The sequence below is a fragment of the Dromiciops gliroides genome, chromosome 3 (assembly GCF_019393635.1).
Source record: "Dromiciops gliroides isolate mDroGli1 chromosome 3, mDroGli1.pri, whole genome shotgun sequence".
NCBI classification, from domain to species: Eukaryota; Metazoa; Chordata; class Mammalia; order Microbiotheria; family Microbiotheriidae; genus Dromiciops; species Dromiciops gliroides.
Window position 1 is genome coordinate 562,399,612 of NC_057863.1, and position 27,630 is coordinate 562,427,241.

Here is a 27,630-nt window from a genome sequence, read left to right on the forward strand (position 1 = left end):
GAACATTAAGTATTTGGTTTAACACCCCTCAAACCTTAGAAATGAAATTGTCCCCCATGAAACTGGCAAACCTGTTTTCAGATGTTATAAATGGCTCTTAAAAATAGTCCAGTAAGGGCAGTTGGGTGGTGCAGAGGATAGCGCACTGGCCCTGGAGTCAGGAGGACCTGAGTTCAAATCTGGCCTCAAACATTTGACACTAGCTGTGTGACCCTGGGCAAGTCACTTAACCACAATTGCCTCACCAAAAACAAAACAAAAACAAACAAAAGAATAGTGCAGTAAACATTTAATTAGTCTGTATATAACCATATGTTACATTAGGTATTTGGGGGTAAATATGTAGTCTAAATAAGACATGGCCTTTTCCTTCTTGTAGCTAACAATCTACTGCAGGGATATGTCACATATAAATAACTATAATGTGAAATAATATATGATAAATTAATAAAAGTACTATGTGAACTCTGAGCTGGGGGGGGTGTGATTCCCAACTGGTAGTGGAGGGTTTCAGTGAGTGGGGTAGCAGGGAAATACAGTCATGAATTGCTTAATGTAGGTGGCATATGAGTTGGACTTTAAAAAAAGATAGGGGGGTGAGCAGCTAGGTGGTGCAGTGGATAGAGCACTGGTCCTGGATTCAGGAGGACCTGAGTTCAAATCTGGCCTCTGACACTTGACACTCACTAGCTGTATGACCCTAGGCAAGTCACAACCCTCATTGCCCAGCCCCCCCCCCCCAAAAAAAAAAAAGATAGGAAAGAATTTAATAGGCATAGTGGAAGGAAGTCATTTGAGGCACAAAGAATAACATGAGCAAAGTCATAGAGTTAGAAACTAAATGGTGATGAATGAATAGTCCAGTTTGGCTGCAATTTAGAGTTAGATGCAAAAGAGTAATATGAGCTACGATTGAAACACAGACACAGTCTGGTAGCACCAGATTGTCAAATGCTTTGGGTGCCAGGCTATGGACTTTGTACTCTATGTAGAAGATAATTGAAAACTAGAGAAGCATTTTGAACAAAATTTTAAGACCAGCTGTATGCATATAAGGAAGATTAATCTACAAAAGTATAAAGAATAGTTTTGGAAAGGTGGAAGAGGTATAGGCAGGAAGACTTAGGAGGTTATAGGAAGAGTCCAGGTAGATGTAATGAGGGCTCCATACTTGGGAAAAAGTCAATTAGAATAGAGAGAATGGGCCAGATATGAGATATATTGTGGAGGTAGAATAAACGGAACTTGATAGTGTGTGTGTGTGTGTGTGTGTGTGTGTGTGTGTGTGCACATGCGCGCGTGCGTGCCTGTGAAAGAGACAGACAGACTGAGACAGACAGAAAATGAGAAGTCAGAGAGAAAAGTTATAGTTTGGGAGAAGAGAGAAAGGATGATAATTAAATCTTATGGAAAAAGATGAAAATTTAGAGAAAGGGGAGGTAGAAGATAGGGTTATAATATCTCAGAGTTCAAAGGAGGAATGATTCCAGGAAAGGGGAGTTAGGTATTTAGCTGTGTCACATGTTGAGAAAGAGCAAGGGGAATGAAAAATTGAAGAGGCCATTAGCTATGGAATTGGGCACTGGTGATTTTTGAGAGTGATTTTAGTGTAATGGTGGCAAGGAAGACAGATTACAGAAGTTTGTGAGGAAAATGGGTGGGAAGGAAGTGTTGACTTCAGAGATATTTCACTTTTAAAAGATGTTTGTCAGTGAATGGGAGGAATGGGATGACATGATAGCTAGAAAAATTGGAAAAAACCAATGAAAGTTTATTTAGTATGGGGGCAAAGTGAGCATATCGATAGGCATATGAGAAGAGGACTGTGAAGAAGATATTGAAGATACCTGAGAGAGAAAGGGTCTCTGCTAGAGCAAGGTCTAAGGAGGAAAGGAGATAAGGATTAAATAGAGGAATTAGTTTTAATAAGGATTTATGGATGCTTTAAGAGGAAAGAGGGAAGTATTTCACATTAACCAGTGCTTGGGATAAAAATGTTAAAAGATCCCTTCCCTCAAGTATCTTACTTTCTAAACAATTGTGTGGGAGTGGGCTTAGAGTACTAGAGTTTGTGGGTGAGGAAAAGAAAAGGGAGGGAGTTAACATAGTCTAAAGAGAGGTGAGGGTACTGCTTCACACTACCATAGTCCGAACATGTCTAGAACAACACTGGAGTTGGTTCTGGGGTAACATATTTTAAGAAAAACATTAACATATGCTGGATTGTGTCAATTCTAATTACCTAAAAAGAATAGGTGGAGAAGGCAGTTGGGGATTATCTATTAAATGCTGTTAAGAAAGTTTACTTTTGGGGCGGCTAGGTGGCGCAGTGGATAAAGCACCGGCCCTGGATTCAGGAGTACCTGAGTTCAAATCCGGCCTCAGACACTTGACACTTACTAGCTGTGTGACCCTGGGCAAGTCACTTAACCCCCATTGCCCCTCAAAAAAAAAAAAAAGAATGTTTACTTTTGTAAATAATGAAGGGGAGCTCATTATCATCAGCTGCTAAATGTGGGGAAGCAATTGTTAATTAGAAGAGTATATAACCCATGTATGGGTTTCCATACATGGTACTTACTGCATTGTTCCCCAAAGTGCATTCATAGATTTGAGAAGGAATCATCATTTACTAGAGCTCAATCTTCAGGTGGTTTGGTTTTCCCTAAGAAATGGGAATAAATATATTTGCAACAAAGGCATTAATTCAGTTACTACATTTGGTGTTTACCTTTTGAACACCTCTCCCCTCCTTACACCAGCCTACCTTTTAAGAGGTTACAATGCTTGTTGAAGTTGCTTGATTCAATTTTCAATTAGTTTGCCTTTTGGAAGAAGGATTTTGTGCAAATATAAATGAAGTGGATGTGGGGCGGGTTTTTTCTGATAAAGAAATAGACTAAACCAAAAATAATATATAAAGTTTTAAGATACATGGGATCTTAAACTCAGAGGGGTGATAAAGGGATTGTAAGTATTTTATGTCAGTCAGTAGTGACTGAACATCATTGCAGCTGTTTAGTGGTCTCTGAAATTTTATAGTCTATCTCCTCTTAATGAATATGTCTCTATTACAAAATAGATTATTACTGCCCTTGCATTTTCAATTATAGAAGACAAGGTCAGGAATAAAATGACCCTTTGGTCTCAGCTATCTTTAAGAGTCTCTATGCCAGTCAGACCCAGGAACTTTGTTGAGATAATATTGAAAATGTTCTCATTATTTGAATTTGTGTTTTTTCTCATCAGGATTATTTTTTAAAAGGTCAGGAAAGGAAGATTTTACTTTGGAGGTGATGGAAAGTTAGATCATGTCATATGTTTACTGTACTTTAAGTTATTAAAGAGTAGAGTTCATAATACCAAGGACAGTAAATTAAATGTGTTGTTTACTGCCGTTATTTTTATAGCATGTCTTTACAGAGTCAAATTATTTAGAACTGGAATGATCTTATAGATCATATCATCTAGCCAATTCTTTTGTCTAAAATAATGACAAGTAGATTTGAACCCAGGTCCTTGAATTCCAAATCTGCTGCTACTGTCACTATACTACATTGCCTTTATGTGACTGACATTAATCTAGCTCTTCTGGGTTTTGGATTTTGAGTATTTATCATGTGTTTAATGCAATGTAGTGAACACATTTAATCACTTGCTATGAGAAAGTGACCATGATAGAAGTTGAGCTTATAGAGGAAAAATGATCTTAGAATCTCTTGACATCAAAGAATTTATTATCTTATAGAGGGTTCCTATGTAAGTAAGATAAAAACTAGATAGATATAACTAATGTGATCTGTGAAGAAAGAAGATAGACAATAGATCACTACAGGAGATTAGGAAACACGAACCTAGTATGAGTAAAAATGTAGAAACAGAACCAAACCTACAACAAATATGTTCTGATGCAAAGCTACAGAATATTTACCCATCTTGCTGGAAGTTGTTTTCTTGTTACAGTCACAAAAATGCTTCTTCACAATAATAACTTCAAAATGTTTTTCAGAAGGCCCACTACAGAATACTGTGTTTGTACATAATTGTTTGACTCTTATCTCCTTCACCTAGATTGTGAGCTCCTTGAATGCAGGGTCTGTTTTTGCCTTACATCCCTGGCATTTAGCGCAGTGCCTGTGATATAATAGGTATTTAATAAATACTTATTGATTAGTTGACTTGGTGCTCATATTTCATTTGTCTTTGTGGTTAAGGGCTCCATTAGAAGGTAACAGCTCTCATCCTAGCACTTAGGGTTAGGAAGTTCTTTGACTTATGATGGAGAGAGCCCTAGGGAATCTCAGAGCTCCAAGGTTATGACTTGGCACCAGGAGGGGGTCCTCAGATATATCTACACTGGGCATTGGGTTGTGGTTGATGAGCTCTTGGCAGTTGTGATCTTTGTTCATATTTTAGGGTTCTGGCCAACAGATCCTAGAGACAGAGTTCTAGGGGGAGGGAGCTCAAGCATGGCCAACTGAGTCCTAAAATGAAGCATTAACTGGAACGGGCCTTGGATCAAGTTCCCCAATCTTGTGACTGTTGTCCCAAGGGGAATCTTATAGTCCAGGGCCCCTAAAATGTTGCCAGTCCTTGGGGACAAGGTTGTGGGTTGGAAGGGACCTCAAAGTTCATGAATCGTTTGATAAAATCTAAGCTTTTAGGGCCAAGCACTGTTTCATTTGTCTTTCTATACTTCATACTTAGCTTGCTGGATTGCTTCTTTAAGGAACCTAACACTTTTGCTAAATTGCTAATGTCCTTGACAGAGTTTGGTTTAAATAAAGCCTAGAGAAAGATTTTTGCAAAAAATAAAGCCATTTATAAGAGTGTCGCCATCCCCAAAGTGCTATGATGTGTAGGCCAGATCCTGCTGTGAAAAAGGACACTGTTACCCTTGAGGATAGTTCACACCACTTGGCCAGGCAAAGTCTGGCAGAACAGTTGATCCTTATGGTTGTACTTCAGAGTAAGTGCAGGAATTTGACACAATATTTGTTCAAAAATATTTTAGAAATTCAATTGCTTAAGTAGGGGAAGATATGAGCTAAGTACCAAATGGCATTTATACCTAGCTTTGCAGCCTGCTTTGGGGAGAGGTAAATGAAAAGGTTTACATGTAGTGAGAGGGATTCTACTACAGCAGCAAAATTTACTGTCAGAAAAGGAAGGGAAGTGAAAACTAGTTTTATTGAAGAGAAATTTGGAGATAGGTTATTTTTCTGAAAGAACAACTTTTGAAATACTAGTTTCAAAACTATTTTCTTTCCTTTAAAAAGTTGTTGATATCTTTTTGTATATCACCTTCATTTCCAAATGTATACTTCTGACTCTCCAAAAGGAGCTTTCCATTGAGGAAAGAATTAAAAAGGGGAAAAACCTAGTTTTTAATAGAACTAACCAATACATTAGCTATCTCACGGTATCTCCAGTGCTATAAATAGTTTATCACTACTTCTGAAAAAGAAAGGAAGGTAGTGTCCCCAAATGATTTTCTAAAACTGACAGATCATGAAGGTTATTAACTTACCTACAAAGTACAATAATCAGTATTTTGAGTTTCAACTCATGGGTCAGTATCTAGGATTGTATAATGCTTCTGAGGAAATCCTTCCACAGATTTCTACAAACAGGGAAAGATTTTACAAACAATGGGAAGAATATGGCTATGTCGTTGGGTTTCTGTTTTCAGTATGACGAGTGGAGGCTATGTCCAAACCCCTCCTCTCGCCACTCCTGATTTACACATTCTCCGTAATAATCCCAGATTCTCTATTTAGTTACTTTATCAATGTGTACAGAAATGTCATAATTGACAGCTGAGCATGGGACATTGTTTGCTGTTAAATAATTAAAACCAGACATAAGCCATGGCTAGAAAAAAAACTGGAAAGATACCTACAAGCAGTGTTGTTTATTTGGGTTTTATTTTTGGTTTTAGAGAAAGATATTTTATGTGGAGAATAGTAATAAAAAACATTTTAGGGAAAATAAGGAATAGGAAAGGGATAGGATAAGAGTCAATAAGATTTGGGTTCCAAATCCGCCTCTGCCTCTTATTAGCTATATGAATAAGGGCATTTCACTTTTCAGTGCATCAGGCAACTCCATTGGACTTATCTACTAAGTCATAGATAGTCCATAGCTGCAATTGGTGGTTAGAGTCTCCTACCCTGATGAAACCACAGATTCTTCTTATGTAGTCTTAAATTTTTTTTCATTAAAAATGGAGACCAACAGGGGCAGCTAGGTGGTGCAGTGGATAAAGCACCAGCCCTGGATTCAGGAGGACCTGAGTTCAAATCTAGCCTCAGACACTTGACACTTACTAGCTGTGTGACCCCAGGCAAGTCACTTAACCCTCATTGCCCTAGAAAAAAATGGAGACCATCTAACAGTTTTCAAATGTTAATATATCAGAATCACTTTATTTCCATTGATATGTAAAACAAATATTTCATGGAAATAAGCTTTCATAGTTATCCTGAGAAAGGGGGTATATTAGACCATTTTAAACTTGGTATGTTTATTTTGAGCAACTGTGCATCTAGTAATCATAGAGTGTACAAGGTACTGATTTTGCCTTGTGTCAGAACCTCTGGCCCTATTAAGTTGAATTATAGACCAGTACATCTAGAGCTTGTTAAAGCATTAGTTAATTACAGTGATCAGTTCTAGTTCTTGAGAAAAGAGGAAGCAGCACAGTTCCAATCTCTCAGTAAAGATGGGGGCTTTACGTGTGGTATTTTGCACATACTGTTTAGGTTTGCCTGTTGATACTTACTTTTACTTTGTTTAAGGTTTTTGTTTGATTTTATTTTTGTGGGTCTTAAAATTTTTTTTGTTTTCCAGGAAAACTTAAATGGAGAGGGGCGGCGATATATTGGGAAATTATTCTGATGTTAATGATAAAAGTAAACATTAATTGGAAAAATAAAAGAAGATAAGTGACATTACAAAGTGTGATAATACATTCAGTGTAATTACCATAAGTCCAGATAGAAACTCTCTTCACATAGCTCTTGAAAATCCAACAATTTGTTCAGTTATATAGTTAAAGCCCTAAACTGGTTGTCAAGGTAATTAATCCTAACACTATATAGTGTTGTTTCACAAAAGACATGTCTTAATTCATTGGATCTAAACATTGGAAAAGCTGCATTTAAAGGTACAAACCAGTCCAAATTTTAAAATTATTTGCTCTATTGTGATAGACTTTCAGGGGGAAGGGATATATTTAGCAATCTTTTCATTGGATCAAGTCCAGGAAATAGATTTTATGTTTTTTGTTGTTGTTGTTGTTGTTGTTGTTGTTGCAGGGTGCACATTTAAGAAAACTACAGTAATTATCTGGTCAGAGAGCTTGACATCTTTGCAATTGGGATAACCATTAATGGATGCCTTAGTATTTTTAGAGTTTTAAAAACTCAATGTAATAGAAATAAAGAAATTTTGAGAAAGGTCTTGCTTTCTTACTACCTTGGGTTCAAGAGGAAAGCCTTTTGATTTGTTTCATAACAGAAAATTATTTAGATTATTCTAAGACTTGATATAACAAGCATCTTTATATTGATATTTGAATTTTGGGAAATCTTATTAAGATAATCTCTGGAGCCTAGAGGCTACAAAAAGGTTTTAGGGTTAGATTTTCTGTGACTGGCAACAATTTGAAAAAAAAAAATTTGACCTATAGAGTGCTTTTATATTTTTGAAAACATTTTAAAGTCCTTGAAACTAGTGTAACTCTGGGCTCACTTGCCCAATGCCTCCTTAAACTGTGGAGTAAAGTCCTCTGAGGACAACTGGCTGCTTCTCTCAGTGTTTTAGGGATAATGTTTAAGTCTTGGGCTATGATTTTCCCATTTCAATATAGCACACAAGCCTCCAGGTATGCTTTCTCCATTGATTATCAGTTGATATCATTTAATCAGACAGATTTTATTAACTTTTAGAAAAGGATATTTACTATGATGCTATAGTAAAAAACATTTGGTACAAAACATTCTACTAAAGTGGGAGCTTGCTTTCCCCCAAGTATATACACTCAAGTTCAGAGAGTATATGTGGTAAAGAAAAGGGTAACTTAGCTCTGGAAGTCCTTTGTGGAATTCTCATGAAGTTCCCCTAAAGCATAGTGTAGCTTTCTGATGAAATTCCTGTAGAGTCCCCAAGCTACCTTTCCTCAATATGTCTTAGTTTTCCTTTTCCTTGGCTTTGCTCTCAGCTTTTCCAGGAATACTGCTAGGATACCTGAGGGAAATCTAAAATCTTTTTACCTTTTGAAATTCACATGGTCCTTTTCTGATTACAAAGGATGGAGAGGAGAAAAGGAACTCTTTCTCTCCTCACTTCCCACCATCATTTTCCCCACCAAGTGTTTCCCTCTCAGGAAGTGCTAGACTGCTCTCTCCTTTAGTCTAGCCTTTAACTAAGATGCTCAGGTTCTGAACTGGCTTGCTATTTTATACAAAGCCCTATAGGGCATAACTGAATCTCCTTAACTAACCCCCACTTATTTCCTCTGTAGTTATTTGATTCCAGTCATTGGTTTTTATGCCTTTCAGATTGATTAGTGACTTTTTGCACTGTTTAATGCCTTTGCTTGATTAATTGACTCATGTAATAAAGGTATTCTCACGAGTAAGGTAGTTCCTTGCTTTACACTAGCTTAAGCTGTTGTTCAAGCTGTGAATTGGGTCTGTCTTTCTGAAAATCAATGTAGAACTACACCATGAGGTATAAAATTGTTCATATTCTACAACCAATGAACCCACTGCTGGATTATACTAGATAAAAGTTAAAAGACCTATGTATATAAAAAATACTCTAAGCTACACTATTTGTAATGGTAAAAATAGATTGCTCAACAGACTGTTAAACAAATTGTTAAACAACTGGGGAATAGCTGAAATAGATATTACATTAATATAATTGAATGTAATTGTACTGCAAGGAATAATATAATATATAATATAATAATATAAAGAATTTAAAGAAATATAGGTATACTTACATGTAGTAATGCAGTGGGAAAAAATAAACAAGAATGACCACAATTATGTAAAGACAAGACCCTCAGAACATGACTAGATTTCCAGAAGATAAGTTCAGGTGTCATAGAAACAATATTGTCTTGTTATTACTTTGTTCTGATTAACAATTACATCTTTTATATTTAATAATCCATAATTAAGATGATTGTTGCATTTAAAAATATTTTATTAATGCATTTATGCTGTATTTACTTTCTAGTAGCTCTCCCACTTCTGACCATAGTCTTCTCTCTTACAGAAATGTGGAATCTAAAATTTCCTCATCCAGGAACTCCCTCTCCCAATGTAGTCAGATACCACTGTTAGTAATAAGGCTTTGAGAATTGGCTGCTATATAGGTGTTGTGATTTTCTCAATTCCACACAGGTAGTGTTAGTCAGAATTTGAACCCAGGACTTCTGAAATCAAACCCAGTACTTACACTGCCTTTTTTAACAGAAAAAACCAAAAACTGCCTGATAGAGTAAATAGGAGTAACAGAATATATACTGTACCACACCAGCCATCACTGTACTGAAAGAAAAGTTGTATGTCTGCTCATTAGTCATCTGGAGCCAATATTGAGCATTGCACTTGATATAAGTTGTGCTATCTTTTAAGGTTGCCTTTTACATTGTTATCATTTATAGATGAAGAAGTGGGTACAAAGAAATTACGTGACATTTTATGACATAGCAATTTAATGGCAGACTGGAAATGAAAAGCCAGATCTCAAGACACTGGGTCTTCTCCTCCTCCTCCCTGCTCAACTAAACTCTGATATGCAAATAGTTGGTGTTCTTTGAATATTGTTATTTAGATGATATCTGTGTGACAATCTAAATATTTTAAAGCAATATTTTCTTTTACCCTGTTTTGTGATATTTTTGTGTTAATATTTTGGTACTTTTTTGGGAAAGTCATTGAATTTATCATTTCACTAGTTTTCTTTCATATACTGGGACATTGTAATAAAAGTAGATTTTCAATATATGTGTTATATCCAGATATCTCTAGGAATAGAAGATATGTTATAGATTTCAAGTACCTGAAATGTATTGAAATTTCCCCTTAATTTAATGTACATTGTCTCCCAATTTATAATTCTCAGTTCAATTCAACAAGCATTTATTAGATATCTTCTATGTTGAAGGCACTATGCTAGGTGATAGCTATTTTTTAAAAACTCTTAACAGCAACCTGGCTGCTCTCAGGTAATATATAATCTAGTAGTGGAGGGAGAAGATAGACATACAGATGATGGTGCTATGAAGCCACGGTGATAAATGCAAAGGAAAGGACCAGCCATAGTGCTCTAAGTAGCATACCTACATGTTCTTTTCCATGGCTTAAGCCAGAGAAGATGCTCACCATCCTCAGAGAAGCAGAAATTATAGCAGTAAAGCAGACCGAGAATATATTTTCCACCATTATCAGTTTTCAGCATAGATTCTATTTCAGATATGTGACTGAGTCAGTGAACCAGAGGTGTTTACCTGCAAGGTGAGCTAGGAGAAATGGGAGAAGCTTTTAAGTTCTAAAATTTCAGCTGTCTCTATCCAGAGCCATCCCTGGAGGAAGGAAAAGTGGGTCTCTTCCCTTTTTTAAAGTTTCCTCTGTCAATCACAAAGCCTCTTTGTCCTGGTAGGGCATTGATGGGGACTGCACTTTGGCTGTTTATCATGTTCCTGTCATCCTTAAAATGCAGAATAAAAGGGGGAGGGGGAGAATAGCTTTTGGTTCTCAGGCCTTGGAGAATAAGTTGCTTGTAGTTGTGTGGGACCTCTGTATCCCAGCTGCTCTGGAATGCTTTCTGAAGTGATTTGATCACCAACAATGTGGTACATAACCCTTATGATTTTGAGCTCCTAAGGCACTATTCAGAACAAGGCTGATATTACAAATCAGATGATGGAAAAGCAATCGAGCTTCACGGATTTGATTTCTCCCTTTGATCCTGTCACAAAAGCTCTAAGCTCTTAGGTTGGAAACAGTTTCAGCCTTAACTTCCAGCTATTTTCTGTCATTATTGGGAAGAACAACTTGGATTTGGTCATTCTATTTTATTATATTTCTAAGATGTTTTTGATATGGTTGGTTCTTATTAATATTTATAAAAGAAGTGATATTGTCCTCTTGCTCCAAAGGTCTTAAAACTATCAGCTATTTCTGTCTCTTAAGAAAAAGTGACTTGTCAGACTTTGGAGAGAGGTTTGTTAGTGTAGGCATAGAAGTGTTTGATCATTTTTCTCTTCACTTTTGTCTATTTCTGTTTGTCTCCCCTTGGCTGGAGTTTGGGAAAGTCCTCTTCTCTTTCCTTTAGGGATATATAAAGTTTTTCTAGTTCTTTATTTTTACACAAAGCTTTTCAATATCTTTTAAAAGAAGGCAGGCCCAAGTTTCAATGAAATTTTTTTGCTGTTCTTTTTAGATACTTGTAAAATCTGAAATAAAAGAGGCCTAATGAGAAAGGAAAAGCAAGTTTTTGTTTATTAGATGAGGTATTTCTTTCTTTTTCCCAGGTCACTCATGTACAGCTACATAAAATGTTTATTACTTGAAAATATAGCATAGTAGTGGTGTTAAGAAATTTTGTAGTCAGAGAATTTGACTGTACCTACTCACTTAGTAATACATTCCAGTGGCTCACAGCTCTTAAAGAGTCAAGACATTCTTTCTGTCATCTACCCTAAGTTTCTGTTACTGCAGTGTAAGCTGATTACATCTTTTCTTATCCTCACTGGGAACAGAAAACAGCTGTTCACACAATCTTTCTTCAGGTGCTTGAAGGTTGTTACTAATTCCTGGTAGTCTTTTCTAAGTCAGCTTCCTTCAGCTTTTCATCATAAAGGCTGATAATGTGCTATTCCAGTATCATATACAAATTTGCTTTTAATAGTTCCATGAGGACTAATTCTCAAATTTTAAATTGCTGACCATGAATGTTTTTAATATACAAGCTCCTAGTTTATATTAGTGTACACATTTCTAGGCAAGGAAACAAGAACACTAAGTGTTAGAAGGATCATATTGCTTTGAATGAATAATTTTTATATAGTCTAGGTCATAATTGACTGCAAATAAAACTGATATTGACAATTATAAAGGAAGAAAGGTCAAGTTGTGAAAGGTCTTTTATCCCCATCAATATTAAAGGACATTTATTAAGTGTATTACTATTTAACATTAATTGCTAGATGAAAGAAGTGGTCCTTTCTAAAGCCTAAAATATGATACATAAACTTGACTTTAAATGGCCAAACATTTGCTTAAGGATTCCAGTGATTTTTATGGTTAATATTGGAATCCTTTTTTTTAATAAAGCAACTCTCTTTCAGTGTAATTTCTAAAGCAGACCCTCACTGACCTAGCAAAAAGTATATACAGTTGGATATATACTTTTCCAAATGAAATTTTTCAGAAGTTAAAAACTAATGGTAAAGCAAATTGCTCTGCTTGATGGCAACATTGGGGAAAATAGAATGTGTTACTTATTCTTGATTCTCCCCTTTTGTTGCGTTTGATTCCCTGCCATTTCAGCCCACTTCATACCTCTCTTCTCTATCCTTTGGAATTTCTTCTTTGTCTGGAAATCCCCTAATTCTACTCTTGAATATTTCTCCACTTAGCTCCAGGTATCTCACTTTTGTTTTTTCTGCTATCTGAGCTACTACATAACATAATTTTGCAACTTGAAAATGACTTGAGTTCAAGGCTCCAGGTACTGAAAAATTATTTAAACAGTTCTTTAAGTCTGAAAATTCTATAAAACCAATTTACTTCAAATGAAGAATACCTCTATTAATGCATAGAATCATATACTTATGAAGTAAGATGAGAAGATGAGACTTTAGAAATTGGTAGTTGTAACATACTCATTTTTAAAATGAAAAAAAAAACAAAACTAAAATGTAGAGAAGTGAAGTGATTTGCCCAAGGTTACATGTAAGTTAATAGTAAATCCACGCCTAAAATCCAAGTTTTCCAACTCTCAGTTGAGTCAAACTAAGGAGTAAATATTTGATATCTGCAGGTATATATCCTAATAGACTTGTAAGAGTTGTAATAATTGGATGTGATTGTTACCATAGGAAAAGCCTAGTGATGATGAGGATAACTGAGAGAAGTGGTCATTGAAGCAAAGCCAATGGTCATGGCAAAGTAGAAAGGTGATTGGACTTGGCATCTCGAATTTCTGAGTTCTAGTCTTTTTTTTTTTTTTTTTTGTGAGGCAATTGGGGTTAAGTGACTTGCTCAGGGTCACACACTGAGTTCTAGTCTTAATCCTGATATTAGCTCTATGACTATGTCATTTAAGAAGTCACTAAAAAGTTATTTGTTCATATTTGGCCACATATAAACAAGTCATTTAATCTTTCAGTCTCTTTAGCTGTAAAATGGGGGTACAGATACTGGTAGCATCTGTACCTCACAAGATTGATGTGAGACTCAAATGAAACAATGTCTATTTCTGTAAAATTCTGGCATTTGATGAAATCAGCACAGTCATCTCCTTAGCAAAGGGAATCTCATTCAGTATGAAAAGGGAATAGAGAGGGTTTCACAAATGCTTTTCCATAGCGACAGTTGACAGGAAGGTATACATTATCCTGGTATATTTATTATAGGTTGATCGTTTAAGCTTTTTAACTTGGAGAGCAAAATGGCTTGGATGCATTTTCTTTCAGTGAAATGTGTCTCATATGAGGCATTAAGATCATATATTAAGATCAATTTATATTTTAATTTTGAAGTATTTATGGTCTTAATATTGGGAATCTTTGGAATTCTTTCCCTGTGACCAAATTGCCAACTAAATCAAGAGAATAAAACTACTTTGTGATTAGATGGTTGGGGTCTCTTTTTTTGGTTTTCTTCCAAAAGATAAAATTTTGAGGAAACAACTTAGTAATGGGTGATCATATCTATTGCAGCTTATCTGTTGTTATTGTTGCAATCATACTAAATGGTTGAATCACTGCCATTTCAGAAAAAAAATTAAATTTTATTTACTTTTTCCTAAGTATATTTTTAAAAAAAAGAATATGTATAAAAGTAAAGATTAGCATATATGGATCTTTTTTGTACATTGATATAGAATTATAGTTATTTAGTATAATGATTTGGGAGAATTTGCTTATGCAAAATATAAATAATTATTTTTATTAATCTAATTAACTTCATGTATATTTATATGTTTGGATAGTTATGCCAGTATAGCAGATATTTTAATGATGGCCATAATAATTCAAATTAACAAGGCAAAATTAGTTCTTACCTAAGCATAAAATGAAAAAATAGGATAAGTAAATACCTAAAGGAAATTGTACCTTTTTAAATAGACTTGTGGTTTTTTACTTTAATTTTTTATTTTGTTGGGGAAGAAAATTACTCAAATTGTTAGTCATTTGTAAATGGTTTGTTTTTTCTTTTCCACTATAATATTTATATAGAATTCAACAAAATAAATTTGAAAATGTGTTATAGAAAGCTAGATTTAATTATTTCAGGCTTATTAAGTGTATTAAACAAACAACTATAATAATGAAATATATTTGAAATTGGAAATGTTGACATAAAGACTGTAGGTGTTACAGCCTTAGTCATAAAACCAAAATAGCTAGCCAGAAATTCAGGTGGTTCAGAGAACCACAGTATTTATTTCCTTATCCTTGTAAGGGGCTAAAATTCTAGCTATACTATCTAAAATCTAATGAGTGGTCACCAATAAATTATAAGCTTTAACAAGAGTTTAGACTTTTAAACATTTATTAAGGAGAATAAGAATTTTGTAAAGAGAGAGAGAAAGACCTGGATTCATCTATCTATTTCGGGGAGCTACAGTTCTGCTCCACTCTCCATGAGAGTCCTGGAGAAAGAGCCCCAGAGCGTCAGCCTCACCCCCTCTTCCTCCCACAAGCAAACATCATTTCCTGACGCCAAAGAAAAGCCTCATGGCCTTGCCCTCAGAGGGCTTCTCCTCATGGTGGAGCTTTCTTACAGTAAGTCTCCAGCAGGTGGCATCATTCCAATTGTTACATCCTTCTTTGTGTAATTTGAATGCTACTTCTACAATATTTTTAATCCCTTATGGCATTGCTCATATCTATCACTTTAGTTATACTATCAGAAATATGAAAAAAATGATTATTCAATTCAGCAAGTATTAAACTCTTCTGTTTAAGGTACTATACTAGGGGGGCAGCTAGGTGGCATAGTGGATAGACCACCGGCCCTGGAGTCAGAAGTACCTGAGTTCAAATCTGGCCTCAGACACTTAACACTTACTAGCTGTGTGACCCTGGGCAAGTCACTTAACCCCAATTACCTCACCCCCCCCCCCCCAAAAAAAGGTACTATACTAGGCACTGAAGATACAAAGACATAAATAAAACAGTTCTGCCCTCAAGGAATTTACATTCTATTGAAGTGATATAATTTTTAAACAGAAAAGAATATATAAAATATGCATAGTAATTTCAGTGGAGAAATACAGTAGCAACTAGAGGAGTCAGTAAAAGATTGACCTAGGAAGTAGCACTTATGCTGAGTCTTGGAAGAATTATAAAAGGCAGGAATGCGGAAGGAGAGTTATTTCTTGTTCTTTGGGTTATTATTGTCATCATTATTAACAATAATGGTAATATATTCTCAGTTCTCAAAACAAACAGTTCTCCTGTGAAGTTGGACCCCTGTTCAACTGAATAGTCATGGTTCCCCCTCTGCTCTTAATAAAGCCATGCTGGCTCTTTGTGATTACCACCTCTATTTCTATATGTTCACTTTCTATATGTTCTTTTTAATAATATATTCCAGAATTTTAATGGTACTTAAATTCAAGATCACTGTCCTGTACATTTCAGCCACTGTATTTTTTATTACGTTTTTGAAAATTGAATCAATATTTGTTCTTTTCCTAACCTATAGCACCTCTCCTACTCTCCATGATCTTTCAAAGATTACTGTCAGTGATTCAGGGATCAAACCAGTCAATTTTGAGGATGAATTCCTTCATGTTTGTTGCCTTAAACTCACTGAGGTCATCTGTATATTCCCTTATCATCTTACTGCTTAGTTGCATTTCAGCTTCCTAAGTAGCCATTTTTATTCCATCCCCTCAAGTACAGAGATACTTCTCCTTGGCGGGGAGGGGAGGGGGGAGCAAAATTAAAATTAGGCACCATTGCTGCCTGTTTTTTGTCATTTATGGTTGTATAAACTACCTAGACTGACAGCCCTATTTAGCTAGTTAGTCAACAAACCTTTCTTAAGCAACTTACTGTATACCAGGATAGAGCTCAAATTCTAACATGTGAAAAAAAATGTACATACAAGATATATATTTTCTTCTCTTGCTTTTAATTTAATTTAATTTTTTTAAGTATTGTTTGGGGTTCCAATTTTTATCCCTCCTTCCTTCCCTTCCCTCCCCCTTCTTGAGGCAGTAAGCAATCAGATTTAGGTTATACATGTAAGATTATATAAGACATTACCATATTAGTCATTTTGTATAAGTCAACTTGAATAAAAGAAAAAATGAAAGTGAAAAATAACATGCTTCACTCTGTGTTCAATCAATATAAATTCTTTCTTTGGAGGTGAATGGTATGTTTCATCTTTTGGGATTGTCTTTGAACATTTTATTGTCGAGAATAGTTAAGTCTTTCACAGTTCTTCATCAAACAATATTGCTGTCTATGCACAACATTCTTTTGGTTCTGCTCACTTCCCTATACATCAGTTCATACAAGTCTTTCCAAGCCTTTCTGAAATCATCCTACTTATCATTTCTTTTAGCACAATAATATTCCATCACCATCATATACCACAGCTTGTTTATCCATTCCCCAATTGATGGGCATTCCTTTGGTTTCCAATTCTTAACCACCACAAAGAGCTGCTATAAATATTTTTGTACAAATAGGTCTTTGTCTTTTTGGGGGGCATGTCTTTGGGATATAAACCTAGCCACGGTATTGCTGAATCAAAGGATATGCACAGTTTTGTAGCCCTTTGGGCATAGTTCCAAATTGCTCTCCAGAATGGTTGGATCTGTTCACAACTCTGCCAACAGTGGATTAGCATCCCAGCTTTCCCACATCCCCTCCAATATCTAATAGTTTCAGCTTTTGTTATATTTGCCACTCTGATAGGTATGAGGTGATACCTCAGAGTTGTTTTAATTTGCATTTCTTTGATCAGTAGTGATCTGGAGCATTTTTACATATGATTATAGATAGCTTTGACTTCTTTGTTTGAAAATTGCCAGTTTATATCCTTTGGCCATTTATCAATTGGGGCATGACTTGTATTTTTATAAATTTGACTTAGTTCTCTATTTATTTAAGAAATGAGGCCTTTATCAGAGATACTTGTTTTCAAAATTCTTCCCCAGCTTTCTGCTTCCCTTGTTATCTTGGTTACATTAGTTTTGTTTGTGCAAAATTAAAAAAAAATTTATATAATCAAAATAATCTATTTTACATTTGTTTTACTCTCTATATCTTCTTTGGTCACAAATTCTTCCTCTTCCCATAAATCTGACCCTACTTTTAATTTTCAAAAGAAAAGCCCTTTTGATGATTTGTACCATTTTTCCCCCTCAGACTTAGCTTGCTGAGTAATGGTATCCCTGAAATTATTCTTAGCAAATCATGCTTTTCTTTTGTATTCCTCTTCTGTTATTTATCTTTGCTTCCATCTTTTATCAAAGTCTTAAGTTAATTGGTGAGTTCCCTGTACATTCAGGAGTCTTTTTTAGAAATTAGACTTGCCTCCCATTTTCTGTGCATTTGAATCTTTTGTCTTTTTGTCTTCAGAACTTTCTTAAGAGGTTCAGATCTTTCTGGAATTGACTTCTTGTCTATAATTTCAGTCCATGATGTCCCGCTTATCTTCTCTCTGAACCATTGAATCTGAGAGTTCAAAATTTAGAGGTTAATTATTCCAGCTCATATCTGAACAGAATCATTTGGAAAACTGCTTTCCAAAGATGTGAGCATATCGCACAATGCTTCTCCTTTGCTGTTGCAGATTCCAAAATGACATATTTCTTTCCCCCAAGATACCCATTACTTCTTATTCAGCAACCATTTTATTTGTTTATTTTTGGTGTGAGTAAGTTCCATAGTAGCAGTTTCCTTTTTCGCTTTATCCATCGGATTTATCTGAAAAAAAAAAAAAAAAGCTTAGAAATTACTGGGCTTTCTACTTCTGAAAGAGAAAGGGATTAGAGAAAATTTCTGAGTAATTCAGGCTTGGGTTAACTTTATTACATTCATTTATTTTCTTTTGCTGTCTAGTTGGTCAGTAATATACTCCAATAATAATTTTGGATAAACAGCTGAGCCTAGAATCAGGAAGACCTTAGTTCAAATCTGGTCTCAGACACTTCCCAACTGTTTGACCATGGGCAAGCCACTTAACCTCTCTCTATGCTTTTTTTAAATTTGTGGAATAGAGATAATAATAGCACCTACCTCATAGCATCTTTGGGAGGATCACGTAAGATAATTCATTTAGTACAGTACTCTGACACATTGTAGGTATTTTGTAAATGCTTTTTCTCTTCCATTCTGTTTTTACTTCCTTTCATTTATACATTGAGCATATGTTCCTCCATCCTGTTTCCTACCTCTAGTTCCTGGATTTATTCACATGAATATCTTTTTAATATAAAATTTCACTTCTTCTACCCTCTTTTAGATATCCTGTCTTCCAGATCTATATTATTCTTATTGGTCCCATACTACTAAGTCTGAAAATTTTCTTTGTTGATTTCTAGTTCACTTTGCTTATTTGCCATACTTTGTACATTTATCTGTAGACATTTGAGTACATGGGTTTTTTTGCTGATTCCTTTTTTTCATTTTGGTAGCCTATGAATTTCTCATCTGCTATTCTTTCTCCATTGTTAGTCACAATATGTAGACAGGATTTTTTTTTACTCTTCCTTAAGTTTAAAACCCATCAATAAGATTTAGATTTGCAAGACTTGAAGAAGTACATAATTACCAGCTCTTTGGTTAGATATAATAATGAATCATTTTGTATCCAGAAGTTTTCCAACATTAAGTACTCATGGCTTAAAAAGCATAAGAATCAGAAATTTATAATGGATTTTGTTTTTCTTGCCTTCTCAATGGGTAGAAGAAGAGGAAAGGAGAGACTTGGAACTGAAAATGAAATAAAATTGATTTTGAAAAAAAGGTATAAGAATCAAGGTATTAAGAATCCTAGAGAATATCTAGTCCAAAATTCATTTCAAAAATCATAAAATCACAGGATTTTAGAGTTAGGACAACTTGTCTAACCTAAATTTTAAAAATAATTTATTCTACAGCATATGCCACAAAACTTCCAATGACGGGGAACCTACTAATTTCCAAAGAAATCTATTACCCTTGACAGGGCTGCTAGATGACATAGTGGATAGAGTACTGACCCTGGAGTCAGGAGGACCTGAGTTCAAATCCTCCTTTAGATACTTATTAGTTTTGTGACCCTGGGCAAGTCACTTAACCTTGTTTGCCTCAGTTTCCTCATCTGTAACATGAGCTGGAGAAGGAACTGGCAAATCACTCCTGTGCCTTTGCCAAGAAGACCCTAAATGGGGTCATGAAGAGTTGGACACCACTAACTGATTAAACAATATTCCCCTTGTGGATAGCTCTGCTATGACTTTTTTCCTATATCAAGACTACATTTATAGCTTCTACCTGTTTCTTCAGGTTGTACTTTCTGTAGCCCAAATACAACAAGCCCTATCTTTCTTTCATGTGACAAGCCTCTAAATACTTGAAGATAGCTGTCATGACTTTCTATATCTTGTCTTCTCTAGGCTAAATGTTCCCATTTGTTTTAGCTGATCTTAACATAGCATGAACTTGAGGCTCTTCATCATTCTGATTTCTTTCTTTGGACAATCTCCAATTTATCATCATGCTTCCTGAAATGTGGTGCTCAGAATTGTAAACAATATTCAAGTTAGGATGTCATCAGCACAGGGAAAGGCCAGGACTACCAGATCCCTGTTTCTGAATACTGGGATTTTTTTTTTTTTTTTTAGTGAGGCAATTGGGGTTAAGTGACTTGCCCAGGGTCACACAGCTAGTAAGTGTTAAGTGTCTGAGGCCGGATTTGAACTCAGGTACTCCTGACTCCAGGGCCGGTGCTCTATCCACTGCGCCATCTAGTTGCCCCTAATACTGGGATTTTTTAATGAAGTCTAAGATGGCAATAATTATCTGGGCCTCTTTATCATACTGTGGACTCATGGTACATTTCTCTCTCACAAATTGCTATTTATCTGTTCCAACCCTCACCCCCAACCCATGTTATACTTTTGATGATCCAGAGCAATTAAGTTACTTATTTTTGTAGTTAATTATTCTTCAGAGGGGCAGTGCTTTATCCTGGATTCAGGAGGACCTGAGTTCAAATCCAGCCTCAGACACTTGACACTTACTAGCTATGTGACCTTGGGCAAGTCACTTAAACCTCATTGCTCAGCCCCCCCACCATTTTTTTAATTAAAAAAAATATTCTTCAGAAAGAAGGGGGAAAATAGGCATATTGAATTTAACAATTTTTTTACTAAAATAATTTTAAAAGGAGAGTATGTGCTCTGTTTTTCTAGAAAAGCACATACATTTTTTCTCTGCATTGGATTCTAAAAGATTTGGGTTGGAAGCCCTCTTTAGACATGAATTGCCTGACCCTGGTCAGGTCATTTAATGTCTCTGTGCCTCAGTTTCTTCCTCAGTAAAATGGGATGATAATAGCACCTACCTCATAAGATTGTTGTGAGCATCTAAGTAGATAGTATAAGCATAGCATTATACAAAATCTTTTAAAATGTCAGCTATTATTATTGTTGTTATTCATTGTAAATTAATATAGTTTTTGAACCTAAACTAAAATTTGTTTTCCTTTTGATTGAATGTATTAACTTAAATCTTTGTTTCTATCAGTGGACTAATTTGATTTTATGGTCACACTACTTCTGTCTTATTTGCTTTATAAAAAGAATCTCCAATTCATTTATGAACCTTGGATTTATTTTACCTTGGAATTTTTAAAATTAGGTAATAAAATAAAACTATTATTCTGTTTGGAAAAGAAGGTATAGCTGTGACATCCAACCAGCTGCAGGTAATCCTAAGAATAAAATCCTCTAGGGGTTGACCAAACATCTGAATCAATGTGTAGTCTCTGGAAAATAGCCAGTTGGAGCTAACGCAATTCCTCATAAATGTCGTATTAACTTTCTTTAGAAAAAGTGTTTCACACTTATCTCAGCCTTTTTGGAAGGAGGAAATTCAGAGGTAGAACAAATAATATTTAATGCTCATTATGTAAACCAGTAACGAAAAAGTCAGTTAGGATCCAAGATTTTTAGCTCTACACATCTGGAGGTGATGATTTTGGAATCCTTTCTCTCTGACAGCCTGTCTTTGTTAATGGTTCAGAAAATTTTCTGGCAGACTCATTAAGCAGGTATAGAAGTAAATTCTGAGTTGAGAAGAAACAAAGTATCTCTGCCATCTGTAAAAGATACTGGACTATGGACTTCCTGAACCTGAGAAACTGCTTTGGTTGATTTCATGAATTATTTTCCAGGAAGCCATCTTTGTCATGTCTGCCTGCTAATGGAGTAAATTACTCCTCAGTATTTCCTCCCCAGAATTCTTCTTCCTCACCACTACTCTTTATAAAAATTTATTTTCTTTGGCTTGATTGTAGCTACTCTGTTCTTAGATAAAATCAAAAAGGGGCTTGAAGAATTCCAAAAAGAACAATATTTAAGTGGTTGATATGTTGTTAAATAAAATGTTCTTCAAAGTAAGAATGTTTGATGGCAGTATTACATAGCGGATAAAAAACCAGTCTTCAGCCTCAGACACTTAACACTTACTAGCTGTGTGACCCTGGGCAAATCACTTAACCCCAATTGCCTCACTTTAAAAAAAAAAAAGAAAGAAAAAGCCAGTCTTAAAGTTATTAGGAAAAGCTAGGTTTAAGGCCTGACTCTTACATCTGCTAGCTGTACATGTCAAAATGTGAGCAAATAGTCGAGTCTCTTAGTGTCTAAACAACTTTTTAAGGCTATAATATATGAGTTCTTGAATCTTCCTTGGTGGAAAAGGTTTTTTACACCTGTAGTTTACCACACCAGTAGTGTGAGAAAATTATTAATAATAGGGGTTTTGGGACTAGCCAGGGCCCCCACTGAGAGAGCCTGGCCTGATCTTTCTTTTTTTTTTTAAAGTGAGGCAATTGGGGTTAAGTGACTTGCCCCGGGTCACACAGCTAGTAAGTGTTAAGTGTTTGAGGCGGATTTGAACTCAGGTACTCCTGACTCCAGGGCCAGTGCTCTATCCACTGCACCACCTAGCTGCCCCCTGACCTTTCTTAAGGTCAGCTCGGAGTAAGGAAGTTACCTCATTCAAAACCACACCCACCTGAAAGTCTTGTTCCCGCCAGAGGATCTGTTCTGTGGGCTCTGACATCAGCACAACTGCACAGAACTACCCTCAAATCCAGTGAACCAATAAAGTTGAATGATGGTAGCCAATTAGCTTTGAAGAGTGTGTATGGGCGGGCTCAGCTCCTGCCCACAGCAAGCTTGCAAAGGTACTCAATCTCTTGGCCTGGGAACACGGAAGGGGAGCAATGCTGCCCATTGCGCTCTCTCTCTCTCTCTCTCTCTCTCTCTCTCTCTCTCTCTCTCTCTCTCTCCCCCTGGATCTTAGCTAGGCTTTTCTATCTTTCAGACCCACGTGCACTCACTTTACTAAAATTTAATATGCTTTAATAAATGCTTAATGCCCAAAACTGGTGCAGTAGCTTCTAATTTATAAGTAGCGCTATATTAGAAACCCCAGCTAATTTTCCCCAAACTTGGGACAGAAATAAGGCAACTACATATAGTTTTACTCGCCACAGTAGCTAATAGGTTGATACCTCTTTAAAACTGATGAATGAGGGGCAGCTAGGTGGCGCAGTGGATAGAGCACTGGCCCTGGAGTCAGGAGTACCTGAGTTCAAATCCGGCCTCAGACACATAACACTTACTAGCTGTGTGACCCTGGGCAAGTCACTTAACCCTAATTGCCTCACTAAAAAAAAAGTGATAAAAAAAACAACTGATGAATGATGATGGTGCTGGTGGGGCAGTGGTGGAGGTGTCAATGATGATGATGATGATGATGATATGAAAATTAGATGGTTTGGATAGCATGCCAGATACTCAGTACCAAATTGCAACGAAAGTAAAAATAGAAATACAGGATATTTTAATTTATTTGGACCATGGGTCATAGTTTTCACTAAAACACTATAGATACTGGAGGAATTGTGAGAAAAGACAAAATAATGCAATTAATAGAGTTGCATATTGTTCTAGAAAACAACTTGCATTTATGGTGCACCAAAGAGATCAAAGCAAGAAGTAACCTACATATAAAAAGATTTATAGATGCTCTTTTTGTGGTGGCAAGGAAATAGAAATTTAAAAGGTACCTATCAGTTGGAACATGACTGAAAAGATTTTAGTATGGAAATATAATAGAATACTATTTTCTTTAGGTAATAATGGAAGTGATGGTTTCAGAGAAACCTGGGAAGATGTGTGTGATTTAATGTAGAATAAAGTGAGCATAATGAGAATGCAATAATAACATTGTAAAGACAAACAACTTTAAGAAATTTAAGGACTCTGATCAATGCAATGAATGACTAATTACAATTCCAGAGGACCAGTGACAAAGCATACTATCCACTTCCTGACAGAGAGATGATGGTCTTAAGGTACAGTGTAAGACACATATTTTTTGGCCAATGAGAGAATTTATTTTGCTTGACTATTTATATTTGTTATATTTGTTTCAAGGATTTCTCCCCCTCCCTGATGGTGGTGGTTGACCTTCCTTCTTGAAGAGGACCAAAATGACATTACTATGTTACAGTCAAGTTACAGTGTGTCTGACTGTAGCTGATCAGACCAATTTGAGCTCAGAATGTTCTACCACAGGTTGGGCACAAATAATACAAGTGAACATTTGGGTTGGTTTCTCTAAATTTGTGTATCTTATGATTCTTTTGAGCTGCTTCAATTCTGCTTTGCTCATAGAACACAGCACCTTTTCTGATATGTGCACACCATGCTGGGTGGTTCTGTGCCAATGTCTCCCATATCATGCGATCAATTCCAGAGTTCTTAAGAGAGACCTTAAGAGTGTCCTTATATCACTTTTTCTGACCACCATGTGAGTGCTTGCATTCTTTTAAATTATTCCATAAAATAGTCTTTTACACAAGCATAAGTTTGGCATTTGAACAATGTGGCCAATCCATCAGAGTTACACTCTTCAGTAGATTTTGAATGCTTGGCAATTTAGCTCAAGAGAGGCCCTCAGTATCTGGCATCTTATTCTGCCAGGTGATCTTCTGAATCTTCTTAAGACAATTCAAATGGAAGTGATTCAGTTTCCTGGTGTGGCACCAATGTACCATTCAGCTTTCACAGGCATACAACAATGAGGGCAGCAGAACGGCTCTCTAGAACTTCAGTTTAGTAGTCAGTCTATACTCTTCTCTCCCTTGTTGTCCTTTGGAGTCTTCTAAATGCTGAGAATGCATGCATCAACCTCATTATCAATGTGTACATCCCTGGAAAGTATGCTGCCAAGATAAGTGAACTTATTCCGTGTCCAAAATTTTCCATTTGCTGTAAGTAATGATTCTATGTATGAATGGTGTGGTGCTGGCTGATGGAGACACCTGTGTTTTCTTGGTGTTAATTGTTAGGCCAGAAGCAGCAGAGAATTGATCCATGCTTTGTTGCATCTCAGCTTTGGAGGCTGCACTGAATTCACAATTATCTGCAAACAAAAAAATCATGAACAAATATTCCCTCCACTTTAGTCTTGTCTTGTAGCTTTTTCAAGTTGAACAATTTACCACCAGTTTGGTAGCTGACCCTGATGCTGTGTTCGTTCCACTGAAGGAGTCTGACAACATGGCTGAATATATCATGGGTGCAAGCACACAGCCTTGTTTCACTCCATTGGTGACTGGGAAAGTTTGAGAGCATTGTCCATTATCCAGAAACCAGTGGATGGAGAGGAAATAGATATCTCTTCATTGAAAAAAACATTAGAAACTATTGAATACACTGAGAACTTATGTTCAATTGAGAGGCTGCCCAATATATTCAGTTACCCATGTGTTTAATCTTGAGGAATTATGCAGAAAAAATCTATTGAATATGTAGAAAGGTGATTAGAGGGATTTTATTGTAACTTTTTCTGTTTTGAACAAAGATTGAATTATTTCTGTGACTCAAAGTACATAAAATCAAAATATTTACTTTGAGAATAAGCCCATTTATATATTTTTGGACCTATCACAGACCACCCAAGCCTGAAGCCTACTGTTTATGGTTATGTATCTTAAACCTAAAAATGCTCATGACAGATTGGAGCTGTCTTTGCTCCATCTAAAATACTTTGTGTCTAAAAAGACTTATACACAATTCCTCCCTCCTCCCCCTTTTTCCATTAACAAACATTTATCCCAGGTCTACTAGGTGTCAGATACTGTGTGCTAGGGATGCAGAGACAGAAATGAAGCAACCCCTGCCTTTGAAGAACTTACTTTCTATTAGCAAAAATTCTTTGTAAACATATAAGTGTGCACAAAATAAACACACCTCTTATTTTTTAAAATTTCCTATTTCTTTCCCCTTGCCAAAAAAAATCTGTTAAATACTATCACAAATTGAATTGTTATAGATTTTTGAATAGTGATGTAGTAAAAGCTCATCAGTCAGACAATTATGTTGGTCTCTAGTAATTCCTTGTGGAGTAATTTTCACAGTAAATTAAAATAAAAGTCTTTCTTTGTGCATTTATATATGTCTATATATGATATATGTGATTTTATTTCTTTTTGTCCTCATAATTTGAACTTACAGTTCTTTGAGCTCTAATAATTTGAGGGAATTCTCTTTTTCAGGTTCATCAGGGTAACAATAATATGTGACATTATCAAAATTAAATCATTAGGGGCGGCTAGGTGGCACAGTGGATTGAGCACCGGCCCTGGAGTCAGGAGTACCTGTGTTCAAATCCGGCCTCAGACACTTAACACTTACTAGCTGTGTGACCCTGGGCAAGTCACTTAACCCCAATTGCCTCACAAAAAAAAAAAAAGAAAAGAAAATAGACTCCCCTTAAAAATAAAAATAACTCCTTTTAAAAAAATTAATTTGTCTTGAGATGAGATGAAAAATGTCATTTCTCAAATGATATGAAATTACTGTATTTATCTTTTCCCATTATTTTACCTCATTTTAATTTAACAGATATTTTTGGCTACAATTTGTGAATATTGGCAATATATAATTATTTTGTTAAAGTGTTGGATATTATATACTTTAAGACATTTTCCTTAAGCCGATCAACTTTCTTGAGTATATTTAACAGTGGGAAAAAAACAAAAAAACAAAACGTGTAATGAATACTTCAAATGTAGCTGATTTGTTGGGAAAGCTTGATGAACTAGAATAAGATACTTTGTCTACTCTGTTTCCCATTTACTCCTTAGAAGCTGGATCTTTTAAAAATGGCTTTATTATGACATATGTATCTACTCTAAGTCAGAGTAAAATCTGTCCCCTTGTGGACAGTAGTAAAAAAAGAGATTGTAAACACAATCTGTGATTATTATGATTTATACAACTGGGCCCTCACAGCTCCAAGGTAGTCCTTTTACATCTCCTTAATTAATTTAATTTCCCATTCACTACAGCTACACTCCCAAACATTTTCACCCCTCCTCAAACTTCCCATTGTTTCTCTCCCTTTACCCTCTCAGCTGAGAACATTGCCATGTTAGACTGACAAAATTGAGATCATCCATTAAGAGCTTCCTCTCTCCCTTCTTCCTTATCTCACATCACCAAAATGCCTTCTACCTACCACTTTCTCCTCCTTCACCCCATCTTACCTGAAGAGCTCTTCTTTGCCAAGGCTAACTCCTCTGCATAAAGAATTGATTCCATTGCATTTCATCTTCTCCGTCAGATTGCCTCCTCTCATCTCCACTCTCACTTATCTTCAATCTGTCTCTGTCATCTGGCTTCTTACCTATTACATACAAACATGCCCATGTCTCCCCTATCCCCAGAAAACTTGTACTTGATCCATCCATTCCCATTAACTATTGTCCCCATGCCTTTCCTGTCTTTTACAGCTAAACTCTTTGAGAAGGCCATCTACAAAAGGTGCTCTCTATCACCTCCAGAAGCAAATAACAAAATCCTGTTTAGCTATTTATAGCCCTTCAAAACCTGGCCCTTTCCTATCTTCCCAGTCTTATATACCTTATTCCCTTCCACATAACTGACCAGCAGCAGTGGCCTCCTTGCTATTCTTTGCACAGGACCCTCCATCCTAGAGTTTTCATGGGCTGTCCTCCTCTCTTTTGAACGCTTTCCTTCCTCATTTTCACCTCCTGGCTTCCCTGGCTTCAAGGCTCAACCAAAATCTTAGGGCTTTCCCTCTGAGATGTTTTCTTGGATGAGTCTTTTTTG

The 27,630-nt window shown here is 35.9% G+C and overlaps 1 protein-coding gene across 1 annotated transcript in view; it reads left to right on the forward strand.

Annotated features, from left to right (window-relative positions):
- TMEM135 (transmembrane protein 135) overlaps positions 1–27,630 on the forward strand; it is a 315,929-nt gene that overhangs the window by 207,998 nt on the left and 80,301 nt on the right.